The following is a 5,888-nucleotide window of genomic DNA, read 5'->3' as shown; positions in this document are numbered from 1 at the left end:
ATGTAGTTAAAAATGTACATATTTTTCAAAAAAATAAGATTAATTTTAAGCTACTGCCAATTATTTTACCATGAACGACATCGGTATTGAATCAACAATTATATTATCAATAATATTTTATAATATAACATACACCACCTTTGAAAATCGCCGTTTTCTATCGTAAGCTATGAATTTAATAATAATAATAATTGTAATAATGGCGTGTGTACGACCATAGCGCAATTCGCACCGCGTGCATAATATCATGATAATATAACATTAAAATAAAATATCCAAGGAACGAAGAGATATACCATCTATGGCGCGTGACATTTCGTTAACTGAACATGGAAAATCAGATAATCGGATCGTACGATACATATTATATATTTTATTTTATTCAATCGAACACGATGCAGAATATTATTAGCTGTGGAGCGACGACTAAATTATAAACTCTGAACTATATAATATTTAATATTATATTATAATATATACACTCTCTCCACACATACGGCGGTATACATATTATACTTTATGAGCACGTCTATTATAATAATATTATGCACCTATTTGCATGCATTTAACATACGGTCAACTCGAATGTTTTTGGCGGCCCATATGATAGTATATGTACCTACTATGTTTAGTAACTGTTCTTTTACATAAGTATTAAAGTACATACGTGAAATCGATCGAAATCGAAAGAAATGACCGTTGGCGATCGTCGGACGCGCAGTCGTTTAACACACTTGCGTGTATTACATTATAATAATATAATATTTTTTTATTGTACTTTTTGTATTTATTGTATACATTACAACATTTACAACATAATATTAACCTTGGATTTCTTATATTATAAAATGCTTAATAGTTTCAGTTTAGTCGGCTCGGTCGTTTTCGGAGCGCCTCCAATCCAAAAATTAGATTTTCCTATATATATATAATATATATATAAGTAGAATAGGGAAGATTCAATGAGATCGCCGCCGCAGTTATCACGACTGCGATTTTCTATCGAGTACGATATTTTTTCGAAATTCGTCAACATTTTCGTTTTGATACCAGGTCTCTTCCGATGTTGACCCTTTTTGGGCTCCGTTTGTATTTAATTCGCGTTCCTCAAAAAGTCTTAAGTCTTTGCGTGTTCGGGTTTCGTTCGTTTAAAAAATTTGAAAAAAGATATTATGAAAAAAAAAATTTAAGTGCACTTTGAATAATTTGTATTCAGACGGTTCGTAAATATATAGGTGAGTAGGTTGTTAAAGTGTATTATACAGTATTGATGTTGACGATGTTGTATATTAAACACAATATAAATGTAGTGTATTAGTCATGCAGTTAAGCACACAAAATGTGAAAACAGAATTAATAAGTATCGTTAAGTCGATACCTAGCCTAGGAGGTTTTGAATTGTGGATCCAGGGTTGTTTTGAACTTTAATTGTAAGAACCAGTACAGCCAACGAGTGCAATCCCACCGGCCTAATGTATTATGTCCTTTAAAATAGGCTTTTTCAAATAAAATCCTCACTTACAAGTTACAGCTGCCCATCACTGTGTCCGCATACCTGACATGCTGACTCATATTGTCCACTATCCGACGCATTCGGATTGCCTACTTATGTGGCTGAGTTTTATTTTGATAGATTTTCACCTTGACATGACTGCTTGCTATAGACATTCAAGCTTTTGGTTTCGCGTTTAAAAAAAGACTGGATTTATCGACTATCGAGCCAGTTTAATCGCTGATTTCTAGACCCTCCAACTCGACAAATTAGATGGATCTAAATAATCTAGAAAATGCTTACCAATATTGTTTTTGTGTACTCAACTTGAATATCATAAGCTCTATTTTTACGCTTATTGGCATAATTAAAATTATTATTTTTGATACATATTGTAATATGGGGCATCGGGATTCGAGAGATGGGACGGATTTTATGCGATGGACTCCAAAAAAACAAACAATTTTCTGTTTATATTTTATTTGCGATCGGTATTTTATCACTCATTTGCCCTCTCTCTTTCTCTCTCCATCTCTCTCTCTCTCTCTCTCTCTCTCTCTCTCTCTCTCTCTCTCTCTCTTTCTACATCTCTACATCTCTCTTTCTCTTTATATATCCTCGTGTCAATGTATAATGCAAATATATAGTATTATAATTTATAATATATATATACCATAGTCTCTGGGGTCTGCCCCGATTTTGGTTCGTATATACACACTATATCATATACACAGATACATCTAAATCGATTCATTTGTAATTAATATTACCATTACACATAATAAGTAGTTATAATATATAATATTTTGTACACTGCTGTAGCAAAAACAAAATAACCACGGACAACGGTCAGGCGCTGTTGTGTACATAACATTGGTGGAGGTCCGAGAGACTAAGTGAAAAAAAAAACCTATAAATCCGATCGTCAGCACTTAGTGCTTTTATCTACCCCCAGCAGCATAACCTCATAATCTGAATCAGCCTATTATGTTATATTACCGTATAAATATTGGAGTGTACGAGAAAATGATAAGTTACAATGCACTTACATTCCAATCAAACTAAAGGGAATTGTACCAAAGAGTTTTCTATATTATTTACTCCGTTATTCTTCCTTCGGTAGTAGCACTAGTATTTTATATTATTGTATCACTGACTCTGATTTCAATGCCTATAGTCAGAGCAATTGAATTGATGCTACTCGTCTGTGCACGCTCGTCTTTAGAACCATATCGAACCTGGTAAATGTTCGTAGTGTGTCGGGAAAACCGTCACCTGCTGGATGCTATGCAGCTAAGTCTATAACCTATACAATTTCTTTCATATAACACATAGTTTAATTAATAATACATTTTTTTTTCATATTGATCTCAAGTATCGAAAATATTATGTCCATTAAAATTTATAGCATCTAACAGGTGTACAATAAACTTTTGAATTTATATTTACAGTTACGATTTGTTCATATATACTTCAATAAATGGTTTTCTTTTCGTTAGGTTTTACAGATTTTGAACCGTAGTTTGGCGGAACTGTGGCAGTGATGGAATTTATGATGTTAGAGGTTGACTGAGGATGATTTGGAACCTGTTCTGGTGTGTAGAGAATAAAGATGTTGTTATATTATAGTTTTAACTATAACAATTGAAAATGTTTTTTTTTTAATCATTAATGACCAATTTTTACAACTGTTACAACAGTACGAATGGTTGATACGTACATAATGTATAGGTACATGTATACAATTATATAGGGTAATATTAATTTTTAAATCAACAGAATAAAGCTGTGGTTTTCTTTTATTTACACTAAGACTATACACTATACATATACGATGCACCTATATCATAGAAGGTATGGGATACTTTTAAGCAGACGGTGTATATAACAATAGCTAAAGGTTCGTCTTACGTATTTGTGTGCAGCCTATATTGTTATCATCAGTTCTTTTTTTTGCGAAATATGACTAAAGTAAAAGAAACAATTTAGCTAACTATAAGTATATGTTTAAAAGCTTGTAAAAAGCAATTTTTTAAATTGATAAGTCAGTATTATTTTAAATTTTGTAGACTTTGTTAAGTTAAAGCCAAATAATATTTTACTGTTTTATTATACCTTAAAATCGATAAGCATACATATTAGTTATTAGGTCTGTTAACAGCGTGATAAGCCAAAAATAAGCCAAAAAAATCTTGAATGCAACGTGCTGAACAAAATGCGCTAGTATAAAACAGATCTTTGTATGAATCCTTGTTATTTTCTATTATTTTTTTATATAAATACCTATTGGAAAATGTAAAATGTAGGGAATTTTCACAAAAGCGCATTACCTACAGAAAAAGAAAACTCAAAAGAAGCTAGATACTCTTTGCAAAGGATATTATGTAGATGACTGTTATACCGAGAAATTTCGGGAAAACTACGGAATAACCTACAAAATACAATAAAATATTAAAAAAAGAAATTGTGTCTCAATCAACGAGACGGCGTATACATTATAACTATTATGACTTAAGAGTTACAACTAGCTACAGGTAACAATAATAACCAATAAGTCATGAGCATAAACACAAAACTAATCATCCGAAATTTGATTATTTTTTTACATATTAAAATTCTCAGAAAATTCTAATACGCGTTTTTAATTAAATTCGGTGGCGGTGGCTTAAAATACATAATATTATGAGAACTGAGCACGTCTTCGACACTTGCGAAATATATGAAATGGACACAATAACTAAATTGTCGCAACCGGCCGAATATCCGATACTGATCCTGAATCCAGATAGTGCAGTGCGACTTTATTATAAATTATATTATGCTACACGTCATAATCGTCGGTAGGCATTATTATTATAATTATTGTTGATTTGACTTTGCACATTATAATATTGTTGGACGGCCGGGCACCGTTTTGTATATACCGCAGGCCGTCGACATAGGTATATGTGTATAGACGGCGTAGAATTTATTCGATCGATAAATCGGTATGAAACTATAATATCGATATAAGAGGCAACGATGATAATAATATAATATGAGATGGGTGTGCGCGCGGAGGCTCTCACGAATAAACTTATACTGTATACCTGCAGCATGATATATAAAATATTAATAAATGTGTTTACGGATTTCGTTACATAATTTATGAATGGCCCCCGCCGATATTCTATATAATAATAATAATACAATATACGCCGCGCATACCCCTCGCTATACACGTATACGCACGTCATAATAATAATAATAATAATAATAATATAAGATATTAAACATCATTTTTATAATAATAATAAACCGACTTTAATTAAGTCCGCCTCGTAACGATCGGACGCGCGAGCACACACACACACCGATATCACAGTGTATATTCTACGCATACGTCGTTGGCCCACACTATAAATTACTCGGTTTGCTCGTATTATTATAATCGATAAAGGTAATAATAATAGACATATATATATATATATATATATATTATAATATTATTATTTCGTAAACTCGGTAGCCGCGGCTACGTTTTTAATAATATACAATAATAATATTATAACATGGGTGTACGCGGTGGGTAGGTACGTGAAAACACGAGCAAGTTTGAAAACCGTGTGTGAGCGTAGACGACGACGACCGCGAAGAGCTGTGCGCGCGGGGAGCAGCAGAAGCCGCTCGACCCCCTCGGGGACGACGTGCGCGTGCGCGTGAGGCGGGCGGGGGAGAATCGTAGACCCGCGCGCGCGATTATTAAACAGTAGCCCGAAATCGTCGGGTCGCGCCGTCGGCGGAAACGTCAGACGCATGATTTAAGTATACCCACTGCGAGTGTATTATAATATTATAAGCGCACACTCACGTCTCTCGTCGTCGTCGTCGTCGTCGTCGTCGTCGTCCGGGCGCTAATAATAATGGTTTTTAATAGAAATAATGTAAGAACAAAAAAAAAAAAAGAAAAATTATAATAATAATAATACAACATTATATATACACATACAAAAGTGAGTATATAATATATATATGACCGCAGCCGGGCCGTTATGCATAATATTATATGATAATAATATATCATGTACCAGGTATACACCTATAGCACTATTACCGTGTATATAGGCACTGAAATATAATAAAATAGTCGCGGCCACAGATGTTCGTGTTTCGGACGAGTTTTCCAGCACCCGCGGTAGTAGCCCGATGCACCGCGCGCGCAGCAGCTATATTTAATATTATTATTATTATTATTATTATTACGACCAGCGACGATATTATTATTTCTACGACGTCCATAGTAATATTATGTGCGTATCGAGCAGCCGTAGGTGTACATATTATACGATACATTTTTACCTACGTACATAATAATAATATTAGTATCCATACATATAATATGATACGGAAATAACGA

The sequence above is a fragment of the Myzus persicae genome, unplaced genomic scaffold, assembly GCF_001856785.1.
Source record: "Myzus persicae strain clone G006 unplaced genomic scaffold, MPER_G0061.0, whole genome shotgun sequence".
Taxonomy (NCBI): Eukaryota; Metazoa; Arthropoda; class Insecta; order Hemiptera; family Aphididae; genus Myzus; species Myzus persicae.
The sequence above is the reverse complement of the archived record's forward strand: the minus strand, read 5'-3'. Positions refer to the sequence as shown.